The sequence below is a fragment of the Nicotiana tabacum genome, chromosome 11 (assembly GCF_000715075.1).
Source record: "Nicotiana tabacum cultivar K326 chromosome 11, ASM71507v2, whole genome shotgun sequence".
Lineage (NCBI taxonomy): Eukaryota > Viridiplantae > Streptophyta > Magnoliopsida > Solanales > Solanaceae > Nicotiana > Nicotiana tabacum.
The window spans coordinates 145,855,098-145,876,148 of NC_134090.1; positions in this window are offsets into that span (position 1 = coordinate 145,855,098).

Consider the following 21,051-nt stretch of genomic DNA (forward strand, 5'->3'; position numbering starts at 1 on the left):
CAGCTAGTTCTTATATATGGAAAAATAATGAACACAGTTTGCCATGGTCAACTTTATCAGAATAGAATGTCTAGAGCCTTCAACAAAAGAGTCAAGCCGAGACAGTTCACACCGGGGCAGTTGGTGTTATAGAAAATTTTCCCGCATCAAGATGAAGGCAAGAGGAAGTTCTGTCCCAACTGGAAGGGTCCATACATGGTCCACTGGGTTCTAACAGGAGGAGCCCTCATACTTGCAGAAATGGACGGAGAAGTTCGGCAAAAGCCGATCAATTCGGACGCAGTCAAGCGATACTATGTGTAACCTTTATGCTTTCCTTATATGATGTAATTTGAACTACGCCTGACCTAATTCCCATTTAAGAGGGGATACATAGGCAGCCCTATGGGTTCGATCACAAGTCAATAAAATTTTCATTTCCCCCGTAAGTGCAAACTTGGACAGAATTTTGAAGAGGACCCTCAAAATCCCGAAGTGATTTTAGCCATTCGCCGCAAGTAGCTTTCAGAAGCAACAACCCAATAAACTGGGGTAGAATTTTGAGGAGGACCCTCAAAATTTCGGAGCAAGAAAAGTTGCAATGTCTTAAACCACGTCGGTTCATCTAAAGAAAACTATTCTTAATTATGTATGTATGTTACATTTTCTTTACTAAAATCATGCATATTTATTTATGAAATCGCTCTGTTTAGCAACGCTACCACAATGATGCGGTCAGTATCACCAGATCAAAATCGAGCAAGTCAAGCAAAGCCAGCAAGGGACACAAACTAACCTTTCCCCCTTTACAAACTCATGACTTTTTCTTTGGATGCAGGAACTTGAGTTGCAAAATCATCAAATATACTATACGCTCACTCACAAAGTTCAGGAATACAACTCTCCGAACCATTGCGCTTGATCGCAACTGCTATTCGCACATAACAGTGTCCCCAGCAGACACGATATCCCCAACAATCACGATACCACGATCTGCTATCAGCTAAGAAAACTCTATTGCCATTTGCTAATTTTACTTCCTGCATATGGCTATCATTCTACCTTCCAAGGTTAAGCTCTACCTCTATCTGCATTTCCTGCATTGCATAAGGCTACCGTTGTACCTTCCGAGACTAAGCTCTATCTCCATCTGCATTTCCTGCATTGCATAAGGCTACCATTCTGCCTTCCAAGACTAAGCTTTGTCTCCATCTGCATTCTTTGCATTGCATAAGGCTACCATTCTACCTTCCGAGGTTAAGCTCTACCTCCATCTGCATTTCCTCCATTGCATAAGGCTACCATTCTACCTTCCGAGACTAAGCTCTGTCTCCATCTGCATTCTTTGTATTGCATAAGGCTACCATTCTGCCTTCCGAGGTTAAGCTCTACCTCCATCCGCATTTCCTGCATTGCATAAGGCTACCATTCTGCCTTCCGAGGTTAAGCTCTACCTCCATCTGCATGGCTGAAAGATCGCCACTTTAGTTACATTTTGCATGGCTGAAATATCTCCACTTTATTTACATCTTGCATGGCTGAAATATCACCACCTTAGTTACATCTTGCATGGCTGAAATATCTCCACCTTATTTACATCTTGCATGGCTGAAATATCACCACCTTATTTACACCTCGCCACTTCATTTACACTTGCATAGATGAAATATCGCCGCTTTATTTTTCGCTTGCATGGTTGAAATATCGCCGCTTTATTTTATGCCTTCTACTGCATTCCATAGCTGAAAGATCGCCACCTTCGCACTTGCATGGCTGAAATATCGCCGCTTTATTTTACGCTTGCATGGATGAAATATCACCGATTTATTTTACATTTGCACTACCTAAAAGATCGCCACTTATTGCATTTTATGGGCTGAAAGATCGCCAAAATCGCCCAAAGGCGTCATTGTTCAGAGGCACCATTTTCATAGCCCGAGAACGCCATGCCATGGCCTGAGGACCCCTTCTAATCTCTTGCATATCATTATTCAAAGGCATCATAGTTCGAAGGCATCATTCTCATAGCCCGAGAGCATCATTTCATGGCCTGCAAATCCTTTATTATATGTTTCATGGCCCAGGACGTCATAGTCTGAGGATATTCATCCTAACCATCCAAAGACAACATTCATGGTCCGACGGGAACTTGCATCACGTTTAAATTTCCGCACAATATACACTTGTATTGCTTATTTGTAGGTAAACCAGCGAGCAACAGCCGCCTCACCAGGAGCAATCCCTCTCCAGTTCCTGCAACCCTGTTAAACTTTAAGCACCCATCCCAACCCAAATATCGCGTCCGTCTTGAAAAATCTCCATCGGCATATTCCGAAGACGGATCCTGAACTACATATGGCCTGATTCCGGTAAGACCAGGGATATATAGGTATCTCAGGAACCAGAGCATGATCAGCCTCTTCAAACCATTTCGTTCGGTCAAAATTGGTCATCGTATCTTTACCCGACAACTCTTTCATCCTTCCCGGGTAAAGAGAGGCAGCTGTTGATACTCAATTTTACCCTGTATATTTTCATATGCAAAATACCTTTCAAAATGGCATGTATATACATATATAAGTATATCCCAAGGTCCTATTATTTTTCTTAATTTTTTAAAGATTTTAAAATCAATTTTATTGCCCTATTTTATCAAGAAAAACCCAATAATTATTCCCAAAATTAGCATTTTTGGTAATTCATTTATTGTATTCTCATATTTATATTAAAATACAGCTAGCATAATTTTTGCATATTTTTACAAATTTATTTAGTATTTTTAAAGCTAAATTGCATATAATTGCCATATTGGCCTCTTTCAAGATTTAATTGTAATTATATTTATAAAAATCGACTCCAGTATTTTTAATTTGATAATTATGTATTATTAATCACTTTACTACCTTTACTTTATTTCCAGAAATTATTTTACTATTTTTATAAAATAAATGAGGAAAAATGGCTATTTAAATGACAACCCATTTGCATTTCAATTGTAGCCAGATTTGAACCTCTAATTAGACCCAACCTGAGGCCCAACTAACCTAACCCAGATCCTAATCTACCCGACCCACGACCCTTTTAAAATAACCTGCTCGGATTCCCCTTCAATCCAGGCCGTTGATCAAAATGATCAACGACCACCGTTAACTCTTTCCTTTTTAATTCCCAATTACCCCCTAACCCTAGTCATTTGTCACCTGCAACTACCCTTGAATCCCCCCTTTTCCAATTCTCTCTCAAACGCCTCTCAAACTCTAGCCGCCCCCTCCGTTTCCACCCTAAAACTGCCTGAATCCATGGCTTCCAAAGCCATTAAAGGCCTGTACCGGCCTCCTATGACTCCTACACGCCTGATTAATATGGTTTCAAGGTCAGACTCTGAAGAAGCTTGGCTCAGACTTTGTTTCATTCGAGTTTTATGACTGTCTCCGACCTTGCTCCGGCCAGCCATGGCTATTCAAGCCTGATCTTGAATTCTCCTACTTAGATCAATGACTTTCCAAACCTTTCTCACCATCTTGGTTCTTCCAAAACCCTAACCTTCGAGATTCCTCTAATTCTTTTAGATTCATGGTAGATCTGTGTTTTCTCTGAGCTTTTAAATGTTTTCTCAAAGTTTCTTTCAAATCTTTACATTCAAAACCTTTACCTTTTCCGATTTAGGGTTCTGTTAAGTCATTTCAAAGCTTTTCTTATTTTTAACGTGTTCTACTGTGTTTCTTATGTTGACCTTCTACTGTGTTTCTTATGTTGATTCTTCTACCGTATTTCTTATGTTATTCTTCTACTGTGTTCTTATGTTGATTCTTTAACCGTGTTTCTTATGTTGCTCTTCTACTCTATTTCTTTAATTTAAAAATCTTGGTTCTTTCTTAAGGTTTCTGATTTTATTTGTTGATATTTTGGCCTGATTCTCTTGTCTTTCATCTCTATACTCGATTGATGGTGAAAACCCTAAAATTTGGTGGTTCATTTCAGTTTTGAGACTATTTTCTATGTGACTTGCTTATTCCTCATCTCTGAACTTGTTTGGTTTCAAAACCCTAATCTCTTTAGACCTATTCGAGTTTCTGAAGTTGTTTCATCTACTGCTCGACTGAGTTTCAAAATCTTTGTTTCAACTTCTATTGCTTCATGTGATTTTGATCTCCTACTATCATTGAAACTCGACTGTATTTTCAGAAAGGTCTTTCTACTGGACCCTTTTGCATGTTTCTGATACTCTCTCTTTTCTCTATTAACCTATGTGGTTGTCATGTGATTATTTTTTTTGTCATGAGTTCAGCCTCATATGCCTAATGTTATGCACTCCTTTATATGCTAAAATTCCCTCTCAAAATAACCCTTAATTGTGACCTCTTTGTGTAATTCTGATTGCACTCTTGTAATTGATTATTTCCTTGTTGTACTGATTTCCATGTTTCTTGGACTTATTTTGAATACTTTCCTTTGAACTTTCGACCCCTACCTTTTTTGTCAATGTGATTAATCCCCTTACCTTGATTACATTAGTATTGGATTCTTACAGACCTTTCCTTGATTAGAGTCTGATGAACCTAGCCTCTATTACCTACTGTGTACTTGTACTATGCTGGAAATACTTCCTTATTGGTCATATTCAGCCCTATGTGATTTCTTTCCTTATTTAGCACTTACATGTTACCGTTTGATTTTAACTCCTTAATTAAAGGAAGTCTTATACTGATTGATTTTAATTGGTACACGGTTCCATAATTATTATCTTGCCTTATTTTCCGCCTATTTTCAAACTATAAATACTTGGCTTCCTCATTAACACAGACACAGACACTCTTAGTTTTCTAAGCTCACACTCGCCTTCAAAAAAAAGCATTCTCTCTTGTTACTTGTGTTGTGGCCTGCTTTCAAGTCCTGATACTTGCTTTTATTGTACTTTGCCTATTTGAAACTGGTATTTTCTGATTAAGATTTTCAGCAATCACAACAATGTGTTTACTTAACACTTTTACCTTCTTGTCTGTCTACTGCTTATGTATGGTTCAATAATTACTTTAGCATGCTGTAATCTCCTTCTGCCTGTCCTGTTATGAACCCCAAACCCCTTCCCCAATGTGTTTGATACTATGGTTTGCTTGAGGCATGATAGTACTAAATATTACTATCCATGACTCAAGCTTGATCCCCCTGGGATCCTAACCCTTATGATTCTTTGCTGTTGTATGTTCTGGTAGGCTTATAGGCATGCCAGCATCTCCATTGTTGTGCATGCCCAAAGCTTACCCCTGCCAAGCATGGGAACTCTGCAATCAGTTCCCAATCCTCGACCCCCTTTTGTGCAAAGTTATCGATTCTATAGCTATTTCCCAGTACCCTTTCCATTTTCTTTACTCCCCTAGTTCTTAAAGTTCCGCTTCTGCACTTGCACTCTCTCTTGAGTCCTTAAGTTCTGCCCCCCTCTTGTGAGCCTTGCCTTGGGACCTTGAGTTCCCTCTGAACTTGGACACCTAAGGGCTGGCCCTTCCACACTACACTATGTCCTAATCTGGTGATACATTTGGGTGTAAGCACTGTCCGGAGTTCAGATGAGACTCCTAGGGAACTTTGACACACCCTAAATGGGAGAAAGACTTTGAAATATGACCTCTTGGAGTTGGTTTACTTCGTATTTCAGACAGGAAGTCTGAATCAGGCTCTTCTTGGTTGTACTTTTTAATTTCTGATGTATTTTTTACTTTACTTTTTCGAGTTGTAATAACTTTGTAATAAACTCTCGGGGATGGCTAGTGAAAAGGGAGGGGTAACTATGTATGCAAAAGGGGTAGATAACCTGCCTATTGAAGTTTATGAATTCCTGTACTTCCATGTAGATACCATGACTATAGGATTTCTACATTCTCATATTAGATAACCTGCCTATAGGAATTTATGCACTCTCATGTAGATACCATGTCTATAATTACTTGAAGTCTGAATTCTACAAATGCATGTAGAAAATATGCCCATAGGATTTTCTGAATATTGCATATCCATTTCTTATTAGGCAAACATGTTTATAGGTCTTAATAACCAACTGCAATTAGATATTATGTTCATATAGTACAGTACCTAGATATTATGTTTGTAGGATTTCTGCATTTCACTATGTCTATGAAGGAGTTCTAAAATTAACAAATGCATAGAAAGCATGCCTATAGGAGCTTTAATCGAATCTGAATCGCCTCACTCGTTTATAAGCATAAAATCAGCAGTAATAATGCATTTTGCAGAACTGGCGATCTTTTGCCAAAAACTCGCTTTTCTTTCTTCAGTATGTAATCAATTCACATCATCGTTTCTGGAATCAGTAGATATCATGCCTTTGTCCAGCACTTAGGCAAGCCATAGGGTGAAAGTTTATAAACTAAATCAGATTTTATTAGCTACAACTAGCAGGCAGGCCTGATTCGGGCTTCTTATCTGAACTGTGTAATAAATCAGTCTGCCTCGACCCTTTAAGTTTTAATCAGACCTTAAACAGTACATGCAAGTCATGCTACATTATATGCTTTCTTTGGTTTAAAGGAGGTTTGTTTGAGCCCCTTTTTATTTGTTTATATACTTCCCCAAGCTTGCTATATGTGTTTTGTTTGGCGCCTTAGTATTTTACCTTTTGAAACCACAAATAAGCCCAATACCTCCTCCCTCTAAGATTAGTAGTCCCAAGTGCCTCCGGGGCTGATAGGATTGGGGCGTGTAATAACATGCAATAAGTAAATGAGACCATTCTGTGCTTTAATACCTTAACGGGGTGAGAGAGGGTAGATATGGATATGATGACCACGCGATAACATCACGTGTAGCCCCTCACTGAGGAGTGATTACCGAATGTTGTGTGGTGTGATCCATATTATTAATAAACCTAGCCCCCCCTTTCCCTTTGTTTTATTTGTTTCTTTTAAAACTTTTTAAACCATTTCTTTTGACAAAATCAACTCTTTTAGTTCCTTTTTCTTAATTTTGTTTATTTGTAACCATTACGTGAAAATCCCCTCTTATTTGAAGTTTTATTTGCCTACATGTTATTTGCACCTAAATTCACAATAATTTCTGGCCGGGAACCACACTAGTGGATCCTGAAGGGTGCCTAACACCTTCCCCTTGGGATAATTTCAAGCCCTTACCCAATCTCTGGTTATTCAAAACAAACCCTTTTAGTGTCCTAATGCACTTTAATCATTAGGAGGCGACTCTTCTATGCAAACCCAATTCCCAAAAGGGAACGAGTTATCCTCCCAAATGTCATAAACCCGATTTCGCGAGAAAAGGGGGGTGCAACTGCGTGGCGACTCTGCTGGGGACTTTTTGGCTTTTACCATTTAAGATTATTTTTGTGAATTTATGCTTCTTTATGCGCAATTATTTGTTTGTTTCTTTTAAGCATTTAATTTCCTTTTCGATTGCAAAACTAACTGAAGGTGCATTTTTATCCGATTTTGACTATGCCTTTTGGTCCACTATAAAGAGAATAACTAGGAGTTTTGTGGGTCATTGAAGTCTGAAACAAGGTCCTACTTAGAGAGCACTGAATACTCCATTTATTTGGAAGGTTGTGAAGAAGAAATCTTGCACTTTTGTATGCTTTATGGCTTTATTAAATACTTTGTTCTTGTATTTTAGGATGAGTAGCTAGTTTTAAATAATAAGGTTGTGTACCCTAGATGGGTGTAATATTAATAGGTGTTTAACATTGAATATATATATATATATATAATGGTTGGTTGATATTTATTCATTTCTTGTGCTTTATTTATGGTTGGTGGTTGCAAACATTAATCTATTCCATTTTACTCTTTCTTTACCTGGAAAAGTGGGTTAGGGTTTGGTAGAAATGAATATCAAGAACTCAAGACTTTAAATCTTGTTTAATAGAATCACTTAGGAATAAGTGAGTTCTACTTGGCATAGATTGGTTGTTCTTTAATTGAAACTCTTTTATATTTGAAAAAATCATAAAGAAAAAATACTACCCAACTATTGGAAAATATTGGGCAGTCATTTAGAAACAATTTGCATATCAAAGTACCTTCTATTAGAAATATATCATATTAACACCGATAACATTACATTCCATTGACGGGTACACAACCTTGGTTTCCTTAATCAAATTATTTACATTCTCATATCACATTTAGTTACCTCGTTAATTCTCAACTATATCATTCTCTTGTTATGTTAACGGAATATAATTACGAGCTAAGTCAAGTTCCACACTATTCAAGTAAACATTTTACACCATATTCCCTATGGGATTCGACCCCAACCTTGTTGGGTTATTATATTTGACACTGACCGCCTTACACTATTTAATTAAAGTGTAATTTGAGCGTATCAGTTCGAGAATTCTCGGATGTGTTTCATGCAGACCTGTCGGGCATGCCGTCAGACAAGGATATTGACTTTGGTATTGACTTGGTGCTGGGCACTCAACCTATTTCTATTCCTACATACTGTATGGCACCGGTTGAGTTGAAAGAGTTAAGGGAGCAGCTTCAGGAACTCCTAGACTAGGGGTTTATTCGGCCTAGTATGTCTTATTGGGGTGCGCCTGTTCTATTTTTGAAGAAGAATGATGGTACAATGAGGATGCGCATTGATTACTGGCAGTTGAACAAAGTCACAATCAAGAACAACTATCCTTGCCTTGTATTGATGATTTATTTGACTAGCTTCAGGGAGCGTGGGTGTTCTCCAAGATTGATCCCAGGTCGGGGTATGACCAGTTGAAGATCAGGGACTCGGATATTCTTAAGACAACTTTCAGGACCCAATATGGTCATTATGAGTTCCTTGTGATGTCTTTTGGGCTGACCAATGCCCCAGCATCGTTCATGCATTTGATGAACTTCGTGTTTCGGCCTTATCTCGACTCGTTTTTTATTATATTCATTGATGATATTCTGGTGTACTCGCTTAGTTAGGAGGAGCATGTGGAGCATTTGAGAGTGGTATTGCAGCGGTTGAGGGAGGAGAAACTTTATGCAAAGTTCTCCAAGTTTGAGTTTTAGCTCGGTTCAATGACTTTCTTGGGGCACGTGGTGTCCAGTAAAGGTACTCAAGTTGATCTGAAGAAGATAGAGTCGGTTCAGAGTTGGCCCAGACCGTCCTCAACCATAGAGACTCACATCTTTCTTGGTTTGGCGGGTTATTACCGTCGATTCATTCAGGGATTTTCGTCTATTACATCACCCATGACCAAATTGACTCAAAAGGGTGCTCTTTTAGGTAGTCAGATGAGTGTGAGGCGAGCTTCCAAAAGCTCAAGACTGCCTTGACGACAACTCTAGTGTTAGTCTTGCCTTCAGCTTCAGGTTCATATACAGTGTATTGTGATGCTTCGAGAGTTGGTATTGGGTGTGTGTTGATGTAGGAGGGTAGAGTGATTGCTTATGCTTCTTGTCAGTTGAATCCCCATGAGAAGAACTACTATGTTTATGATCTAGAGTTGGCTGTCATTGTTCATGCGTTAAAGATTTGGAGGCATTATCTCTATGGTGTCTCTTGTGAGGTGTTTACTGATCATCGTAGCCTACAACACTTGTTCAAGCAGGATGATCTCAATTTGAGGAAGCAGAGATGGTTGGAGCTGCTAAAAGACTATGATATCACTATCTTGTACCATCCGGGAAAGGCCAATTAGTGGCCGATGCGTTGAGTAGGAAGGCAGTGAGTGTCGGAAGTTTGGCATATATTCCTATTGGGGAGAGACCTCTTGCAGTTGATATTCAGGCCTTGGCCAATCGGCTTGTGAGGTTGGATATTTGGAGACCAGTTGGGTCTTAGCATGTGTGGTTTCTTGGTCTTCCTTGTTTGATCGCATCAGAGAACGCCAGTATGATGATCCTCATTTGCTTGTCCTTAAGGATAAAGTTCAGCACGACGATGGCAGAGATGTGACTATTGGTGATGATGGAGTATTAAGGATGCAGGGCCGGATATGTGTCCCAATGTAGATGGACTTCAGGAGTTAATTCTGGAGGAGGCCCATAGCTCACGGTATTCCATCCATCTGGGTGCCGCAAAGATGTATCAGGATTTGAGACAACACTATTCGTGGAGGAGAATGAAGAAAGATATTGTGGTATTTTTAGCTCGGTGTCTCAATTGTTAGTAGATGAAATATGAACATTAGAGACCGGGTGGCTTGCTTCAGCGGTTAGATATTCCAGTGTGGAAGTGCAAGCGAATCACCATGGATTTTATAGTTGGGCTCCCACGAACTTTGAGGAAGTCCGATGCTTGGGTGATTGTGGATCGTGATGTGCCGGAAAATTTCAGCACATTTAATAGAAATTGCTTAGATTTTAGCTTGTTTTAAATGCAATTATCTTTTATACTTATGTAATTTTAATGTTTTTGCAGTTTACGATGTTTAAGGACCTAAGAGCATGGAAATGAAGTCAAAAAGTTACAAAAGAACAAGAAAAGAGCAAAATGAGATCGCAGATATGAAAATGCAGACTACAAATCCAACATGCAGACCGCATAATGCTCAAAGGAATTGCAAACCCCAATAGTCTATTGGCCAAAGTCTAGTGCAAGAAATGCAGTCTAATATGCGACCGCATAACAGGTTTGCGGGCCGCATAATGGACCACAAACTTGTTGTGAAAGATGGTGAAGGTGGAAAACACAATGACTAATGCGATCGCATATCTACAATGCAGACTGCAGAACTTGAATGCGGCAAATGCCTGTAAACTAGGGTTCGAAGATGCGATGGCCATGAAGAGAATGTGGACCGCGTGTCTGTTATGCGACAGATATGCGGTCGCATAATTGACCTGGAAGGGTATTTTTCTCCAATTTTGGTCCTGAATTTTGACCCACTATAAATAGATTTATTGGGGTTTTGTAGGGGCATCTTGTATGCCTTTTGAGATACAATCCAAGCCTTTAATATTCCTCTCTTTTGGAAGCTTTACGAGTGAAGAATCTTGCACTTTGTAAGCCTTATGATATTTAATATTCTCATCTTTTTGTATTTTAGCATGTATACCTAACTTTAAATACAAAGGATGTGAACCCTAAATGGGTGTTATGTTAATGGATGTTTAACATTGAATATATGTATTATGGTTGGTTGATATATATTTATTTCTCATTCTTTATTTATTGTTGGTTGGTGCAAACATTAACAAGTGCCATTAATTTCTTTCTTTACTTGGAAAAGTGAGTTAGGATTTGGTAGAAGTAAATATCAAAGACTCGAGGCTTTAAACCTTTTTTAATAGAATCACTTAGGAATACGTGGGTTTTATTTGGCATATATTGATTGTTCTTAGTTGGAACTCTTTTATATTTGGAAAAATCATAAAGAGGAAATACTACCCAACTATTGGAAAATATTGGGTAGTCATTTAGAAATCATTTGCATATCTAAAGAACCTTCCATTAGAAATATATCATACTAACACCGATAGCATTACATTTCATTGAAGGGGACACAACCTTGGTTTCCTTAATCAAATTAATTACATTCTCAACATTACAATTAGTCATTTCTTCAAATCACAATCATATCATACTTTTGTTATAATTAACTGAATAGAATTACGACTTAAGTCAAGTAACACACTACTCGAGTAACCTTTTCACACCTATTCCCTGTGGGGTTTGACTCCAACCTCGTTGGGTTATTATATGTGACACCGACCGCCTTACACTATTTAATAAAAGTCTTATTTGAGTGTATCAAATTTTGTCGCCGTTGCTAGAGAATACGGTTTTGAAATTACTAATTAGTGTGTGCTTTACTTTGCGTTTTACTCTATTCCATCACACTTTTCTTGTTTTGCTCGATGTTGATAGGAAAACATGGCCTAATAGGAAGAAGAAATGGATTAACGAATGGACGAAAATCTTTTTGCAGACATAGATGAGTACATTGAGGATACAAATGCTATTGTACCTCCAGTTGTTGGTGCTGCAACTTTCAAGGTGGAACATGGTTTAATCTTTATGCTCAAAGCGGAGGGGTTTTTCAGGAATTCCACTAATTATGATCCGACACAACATCTTAGAAACTTCTTGGGTGTGTGTGTGATGCATAAGCAGAACAACGTCTCTGATGATGCCCTAAGGTTTAGGGTGTTCAAGTACTCACTAGCTGGGGACGCAAGGAAATGACTTCAAAATATGCCACAAAACTCCATTAATTCTTGGCCTGATCGCAGGGCTTGCCACAAATGTCAATGTGTTGACAAAGATGTTCACCAAAAGCCAAACGAAGAAGGTAAATGTGGTGGAGGATGTGCAACCCATATCAAATGAAGACTTTGAGGAGACAAACTATGCCAACAACTCTCAAGGAGGTTATCAAAGGCAACAATACCACGGCCAAGGACAACAAAATCAATAGAGGCCTAACCCGCAAAGGCAAGGAACCCAACGGCGGCGAAATGACCAAGGCGACTCAAATCAAGGAAATTGGAATAACAACAACAACTTCTCAAATCGGAGTTCAAACCCTTATGTTCCTACAAAGGGTCAATATTCAAATCAAGGTTACTTAAGTGATTCCACATTGGAAAGCATGCTTGAACAGGTATTGCAAAATCAAGAGAAATCTGACACTTCTATGAGAAATATGACCGAGCTTGTTGGCCCTCATACCACATCCATTCAAAAATTGGAGATGCAAATGTGAGATGTCTCTAGGGAACAAAATCCGAAGCAAAAAAGGGGCACTTCCAAGTGACACAATTGCGAACCCAAAGGGTAGTGGGAGTGGTCCACAAGGAGGGAGTGAACAAATGGTTGAAGTAAAAGAGTCCGAACATGAGGTTGAGGTTGAAGAGCCATGTGTTGTTGAATTTGAAAAGGTTCCGGAAGAGTTGAAAGTGCAAGAAGAAAACCAGGAAGAGGTAAAGGAAAAGGTAAAAGAGACACCAAAAACTCTACCACCTATTCCTAGACCTCCTTCTCCATTCCCTCAAAGACTAGGTACGAAGGTTGATGATACCAAACTCGAAAATTTCTATGACATTCTCAAGCAATTATCGGTCAATATTCCATTTGTGGAAGCATTTCAAGAGATGCCGGGTTTTGCTAAATATTTGAAAGACTTGATTACCAAGAAAAGAACCACCAAGAATGAAGTGGTGAATGTGATTCACCGGCTTAGTTCCATCATTGCAACCTCCACCGTTCAAAAGAAAGAAGACCCGGGAGATTTCACTATTCCATGTACTATTGGGGCGCATGATTTTGCAAGAGACCTTTGTGATAATGGGGCTAGGATCAACTTAATGCCTTTTGCCATTTACAAGAAAGCATGGTTAAGTATGCCAAGGCCCACAAGTATGAGATTGCAAATGGCTGATCGTTCCATAAAGAGACCAGTGGGAATTGTCGATGATGTGCTTGTTAAAGTGGGAAAGTTTCACTTACCCGCCGATTTCGTAATCCTTGTGTGCGGTTGACAAAGAGATCGCTATCATTTTGGGGAGGCCATTTCTAGCCACAGGAAGATCACTAATGGATTCAGAATGGAATGAGATAAAATTCCGCGTGAATGAGGAAGATATCACATTCCAAGCAAGCAAGGATATAAAACTACCACATGAATATGAAAGCATCTCGATGATTGATGTTGTTGATGAAGTGGAAGATGCGGTTGAAATGAAGATGGAAGAACAATGTCTCGGTGAGGCATTGGCAGCTATTTTGGTGAAGTTTGATGGTGAAGATATGGATGAGTATATGGAATCAGTCAATGCATTGGAGGGGCTTGGGTCCTACACTTATGCTCCGGCAAAGCTCTCTCTCGACTTAGAGAATAGAGCCATTCCTCCAGCAAAGCCTTCTATTATTGAGCCACCGCAACTAGAGCTCAAACCACTTCTACCACACTTGAGGTATAAATTTCTTGGCTCAAATGATAGTTTACCGATAATCGTTTCTTCTTTGTTGAATGATGTGCAGGTAGAACAACTGTTGGATGTCTTGAAGGAGCATAGGCAAGCTATTGGGTGGGCAATTTCGGACATCCGAGGGATTCCCACCGGAATTTGCGAACACAAGATCCAATTGGAGAGTGAGATGAAACCAAGCGTGGAACATCAATGACGGTTGAATCCTTCCATGTAAGAGGTGGTAAAGAAAGAAATCATCAAGTGGTTGGATGCCGGGGTGGTCTACCCCATTGTCGATAGTTCTTGGGTGAGCCCGGTGCAATGTGTGCCAAAAAAATAAGGCATGACCGTGATTTAAAATGAAAAAAATGAGCTCATCCCAACAAGAATGGTGAATCGATGGAAGGTGTGTATGGATTACCCGATGCTCAACAGTGCCACATACAAAGACCATTTCCATATGCCTTTTATTGATCAAATGCTTGATCGGCTAGCAGGAAGGTCATTCTATTGCTTTCTTGATGGATATTCCGGTTATAACCAAATCAACATAGCATTGGAGGACCAAGAGAAGACAATATTCACTTGCCCTTATGGAACTTGTGCCTTTAGCAGGATGCTGTTTGGTTTGTGCAACGCTCCGGCTACTTTTCAAAGATGCATGTTGTCTATCTTCTCCGACATGGTGGAGGATTTTTTAGAGGTTTTCATGGACGACTTTTCGGTGGTAGGTGACTCTTTTGAGCATTGTCTCAAAAATCTTAGACAAGTGTTCAAGAGATGTGATGAGGACAACCTTGTGCTTAACTGGGAGAAATGTCATTTCATGGTGGATGAAGGCATTTTATTGGGGCATAAAATTTCAAAACATGACATAGAGGTTGACTGGGCAAAGATCGAGAACATTTCCAAGCTTCCTCTACCTACTTCAGTTAAAGGTGTCCGATGTTTCTTGGGGCATCCCGGATTTTATAAGCGTTTCATCAAGGATTTTTCCAAGATTGCAAATCCTATATGCAAAATCCTTGAGAAAGATGCAAAATTTGTGTTTGACAAGAAATTCCTCAAAGCCTTTGAGGAATTGAAACAAAATCTCATCACGACACCTATTATTATCACACCCAATTGGTCTCTTCCATTCGAACTTATGTGCGACGCCAATGGTGTAGCTATTGGAGCAGTGCTTGGCCAACGTCACAACAAGGTTCTTCACCCGGTCTATTATGCAAGCAAGACACTTAATGGAGCGCAAATGAATTATATGGTGATTGAGCAAGAACTTTTTTTTTGAGAAATTTTAAGCTTACTTGTTGGGATCCAAGGTGATAGTGTACACAGATCATGCTGCTCTTTGCTATCTTATGGCAAAGAAGGATGCAAAGCCTAGGTTGATTCGGTGGGTCCTGTTGTTGCAAGAGTTTGACTTCGAAGTCAATGATATAAATGGGACAAAAAATCAAGTGGTGTATCATTTATCAAGACTTGAAGAGGCAGGGAGACCAAAGGGAGATCTTGAAATCAACGATGTTTTCCCGGATAAACACACATTGGCACTATCTAGCAGTTTTGCTCCTTGGTATGCCGATATTACTAACTACTTGGTTAGTGACCTTATTCCAGATAGATTGGAATCCTATCAGAAGAAGAAGTTTTTTAGAGATTGTCGGCAATACTATTGGGAATAACCATTCTTGTTCCGTGTTTGTGTTGATAAAATAATCCGAAGGTGTGTTCCAGAAGAGGAGATTATGCCAATTCTAAAGGCATGCCACAACTCACCGGTCGGGGGGTCACCATGGGAAATCGAACGGCGGCAAAGGTGCTTGAATGTGGTTAGGATTGGCCGTTGATTTATCATGATGCCAATCAAATGGTCAAGGATTGCGACCAATTCCAAAGGCAAGGATTAATCTCCAAGAGGCATGAAATGCCAATGCACTTTGTGATAGAGATAGAAATCTTTGATGTATGGGGAATTGATTTTATGGGCACCTTTGTAAGCTCTTGTGGTATGAAATATATCTTGGTGGTTGTGGACTATGTGTCCAAATGGGTTGAAGCAATTGCCTTACCAAACAACGAGGCAAGGAGTGTGACCACATTCTTAAAGAAAAACATATTCACGCGATTTGGAACTCCTAGAGCCATTCTTAGTAATGGTGGGTCTCATTTCTATAACAAGTCTTTCACGGGGCTACTAAAGAAATATGGCATCAAGCATAAGGCGGCCACACCTTATCATCCCCAATCAAGTGGCCAAGTTGAAGTTTCCAACTGGGAGATAAAGAACATTCTAGCAAAGACTGTTAATGCAAAAAGGACCAATTGGTCAAGGAAGCTAGATGATGCATTGTGTGCATACCGCACGACGTACAAAACTTCTATTGGCACTTCTTCTTATCGGTTAGTATTAGGCAAGGCTTATCATCTACCTGTAGAACTGGACACAAAGCCATGTGGGCTTTAAAAAGGTTAAACTTGGATTAGGCTGAAGCTGCAAATTTGAGGTTTACACAACTCAATGAAATGGAGGAATTCAATTTCCATGCATATGAAAGTGCAGCTGTGTACAAAGAAAGGATGAAGTTCGTCCACGACAAAAAGATCTTGAAAAGCGAGTTCAAGTCAGGTGACTTGGTTTTGCTCTTCAACTTAAGGCTCAAATTGTTTCTGGGCAAGCTCAAATAGAAATGGTCTGGTCCGTTCAAGGTGGTCAATGTCTCTCCTTTTGGAGATATGGAACTAGAATCGGAGGATGGGCTCGGAACCTTCAAAGTAAATGTTCAGCAAGTCAAGCACAAGTTGGGCACAAATGAAGAAAAACACTTGGTGGAGTAGTTGGCTCTCAAAGATGGTTCGTGCCCGACCAGTGAGTGAACACAAAGAAATGCCAACTTCGTCATGCTGCGATGTTAAATCAAGCGCTTCATGGGAGGCAACCGATGTTCGGTAACACACTTTTTGTCCTTTAAATTTTAATTTTTGTTAGATAGATTTAATTGAGCAATTTAAAGTGTGTGTTAGAGTGCAGGGGATTCAAAAGATCATAACACTGGGTAATATTGCGTGTGTGAAAGGGAAGAAAAGTCACCATGGGAAGTTTGCTACACAAATGCGGTCGCATTTTAACTATGAGGACCGCATAGCGGTCGCATATCTGGACAATTTGTTTTGCAAAATTTGGTGGTAAGAATGCGGCGAGGAGGTGCACTTTGCGAACCATATTTCAATTATGCAATAGCATAGTGCACCGCATTTTGTCCTCAAGCAACTCAAGCTGAACCCACTGCATAACACATTGGATATCACATAATGTATTATGCGGTGACTTATCCATCGCGAACTTCACTGGTAAGTCCCCTCGCATATTACCAGCATTCACACATTTGGAAAATAAAAGAAAAAAAAATTATCAGAAAGAAAACAAAACAAAATGAAGAAAAAAAAAGAGAAGGGAAAATAGCTAGTTGAATCAAAGAGAGTAAACAATACCCGTGAATTCATCTCCCAAGTGTGCTCATTACTCCACCACTGGTATGTTATTCTCTCCCGATTTATTCCTTGTAAAGTTTAGTTTAAATTTTGTTGTGTTTTTCTTATTTTTTTTGTTTTCTATAGTTTCCTTATTTTTTTTGTTTGTTTTATGAGGATATATGTTCATAATGTGAGGGGGTTCTTGGATAAATAGCTAAATTGGAGATGATGCGTAGAGAAACTATGTACGCCATTGTTGAGAGTGGAGTTCAAAATGTGAGAACGATGACTTCTGCAGACCGAATAGTCGATTTGCGGTCCGCATTGTTGCCGCAAAACGAACCCTAGGTGGACTGAAGAAGATGAGAAAATGCGGCGACTTTGCGATCGCATAAGCGATATGCGGACCGCAAAGTCACCGCATACTGAAACAGTTTCATTACTTTTGTAGCATGTTGTTTGCGGCCATTCTGCGATTGCAGAATCCATCTTTGCGGTGGACTTTGCGATCACATAGTGTGATTATGTTTTCCAATAATTTAAGTATGCGATGGTTATGCGAACCACATAATGGATATGCGATCGCATAACCCATCGCATACCTATATCATTTCAACAAGCAGAGAGTTCGCGACAAGTGTGCGGTTCGCATAGTGGTTATGCGACCGCATAACCTGTTGCATACTTGTAATTCTTTGTACTTTTTCTCCTATTGTCTACTATGTTGCTCACACTTCATTTCTTTGCAGATATGGCTCCTAAGAAACATATATCTTCCAAGAACAGGGCCTCCACCAGTCGTCAAGCACAATAAGCCAAACATTCACGACCGGAACCTACTGCTGCATATCTCTCCCAGTCTGATGAGGAGGAGACCTTGCCATCAGTTGACCTACAAGCTGAGGCAAGAAGAAAAAGAGGAGATGATTTCCAACTCAGGTTTGGGGTCGACAGTTCTAGGGAGCTGTATAGAGAAGGGCTAACAAAACAAAAAATCCTTGCCAAAAAACAATTGAGTCTGAATGGGCTACAGGAGCAGTACCCTCACATACTGGAGAACATCAAGGCTAGAAACTGGGAGTGTTTCACTGAGCTGGCTGATGATTACAATGAAATAGTAGTCCGTGAATTGTATGTATCCTATGGAGCCTCCAGGACCCCTCACCACAAGCGCAACAAAGTGTTCTGTGATACTGTATTGGTTCGAGGGAAGCAGGTGTTTTGTAGCAGTGATACCATCAATGAGTTCTACTTCCATGACTGGAGACTGGGCATAGCTGAGTATGCCGCCAAATGGGCAAACCGGGATAATGAGCGTAGTTGGATACCGTCAGTGATAGCCAAGGGGATCCCTACTTGGATTGACGTTATGCACAAAATATTCAAGGAATATCTCATGTGAGAAGGTTGATTTTGGCTCAGCTTTGTCACCTCTCGATTGATACCGTCCTGAAATGAAACTGACATAAGCATTGAGAAAGCTCTTCTCATTGCATGCATTATGACTAGGATAAAGATTGATGTGGGTTATTTCATCTTCCGAGAGTCAGGGATCTGGGCCAACCAGGTAGCTGCATTACTCCCATTCCCATACTTGATAACAGCCCTTTGTAAGGCTGTGGAAGTCCCTATAATGCCACACATTGACAAGACAGGGAAAGCACTGAAGGATATTGATATCACACGCATTAATGATGCAGTAGATGTTTCTTACCCAGAATTTCAAACCCATACTTATGCTGATATAGAGCCCTCAGATTCCCAGACTCCTGTGTCTCCTCAGGCTACTGTTGCATCCACTTCCACTCCACAGCCCACCTCTCAGGCCACCATTTCTCAACCTTCTGCTACACTGCCAGTTGTTTTGAGGCTTGGTCTCTTAGCTCAACATGCAAATGCTAAGGTAGACCAGCTTATTAAGAACCTCCCTACCCTCATCAAATAGGCATTGACTCCTATCCAGTCCTCAGTGACGGCCCTCCAACAGCAACAAACATCTTATGGGGATCTCCTGAAGCAGCTTGAGGTGTGGGTTAAAAAGATAGAGTGGGGTGAGTTTGGTGACTTGCCAAAGCTCCGAGATGATGTCGCCACAATGAAGACTGAGCTCCACAAAATGCAAACTCAGGAGTTTGATCTATCCTCCTTCATTCCCAAGGAAGGTGAGCAGGGAGCGGACACGGCAGTGGCTGGATTGGATCTTGACTTCTCCACATTGATGATATACCCTACACCTCAGACTGTCCCGGCTTCCCAGCCTCTAGTTGCCCCTGCATGTATTGACATTCCTTCTGAGGAAGATTCCGGACACTCTGCAGAGTACAAAGGTGGGGAGGCAGATGAGGGAGATACTGATGAGGAGTCATGGTCCAAGAAGGATGAGGGCCCTCAGGAGAAGGGTAAGCAGATTGCTTCCCCTACAGTTGCAGAGGAGGAACAAGCAGCTTTTCAGAAGGCAATTGAACATTTGCTAGCATACATGGTCACCCAAGCCATTCCATCGACCACTCAGCCATCAGCAGGCGAGGCTAGCAACTCACAGGCCCCAGCTCTAGTGTCGGGCTAGCTAGAGATCCCTCCTCCATCAGTGGAGGTCACTCCTCCGATCAAGATCTCATCGGTCCCATCTTCAGCATCAGAGGGTGGCCCCATTATCATTTAGTCGGTTTCCGACTCCCATAGCGCTTAGTGCACCTTAGGGAGCCCCTAAACTCTGTTTTACATTCTTATGCATTGGGAACAATGCATGCTTTTTAGTTGGGGGTGGCATAGCCTTGTACAAATTTTTATGAATTAAACTATTGTACATGTTTTTGGGTTATATAAGCAAACTTCTGTATATACTTGTGTTGTGATTCTGTATATATTTGTGTTTTGTGGTTTTAGTACATAGGTTATCTTTGTATATAAAAAAACCAAAAACAAGTAGAGAGTTGTATGTTCATCTTTAGTAATTAGCAATGAATCTCCCTTGGTTTTTCTTTGTCGGGTTCTTTTCCAAGTGTGTAATAGTAGAACCAGGGTAGTAGAATGACATTTTGACCGGTTTAGTGTAATTGTCTAGTTTAAGCATGCATGCCTGTAAATAACCTATACCATTCCATTAATAAAAAAATGATATCAACTGTGTGAACTTGAGGCTCGCTCTTTGACTCTATCTTACCTAGAATTATACATGTAAATATGATGGAAGCTTCGAGTTGGCAAGTGTTGATTCGAGGGCTAAAACTATGTTGAGCCAAGCAGTTCATATGCCATGTGTGTGAGTCTTCGTACAAATAGTTCTTGTGTTTACTTCTACCATCTAGAACTTTCCCGGTTGGTCTTTCGATGCTATTGATAATTACAGTTTGTTGGAGAAATGACCTTAGGAAGTCTTTGTGATTTTGGAAAACCAGTTAGCCTTTCAAGCTACCCATTGTATAGATATTATCACTAGTTACCCCATTTGAGCCTTTAACCTTTTCTTTGACCACCTCGCTGCAAACCTTTCCCCTTTTGTAAAGTAATTCCCTCTTTTGAACCTGTCCCTCCTTGAACATTGAGAATGAGGCTAAAAGACTAAGTTGGAGCTGTGGTGTCAAGCCAAAAATTGGCAAGGTTGTACTGTGAGTGTGGGAAAGTATATCTCAAGATAAGAAATTATTCAAGCTCCAAAAGCAAAGTAGAAAAAAGATGTATGTATATATATAAATATAGAGTCTTGAAGAAAATTAGAAAGGTA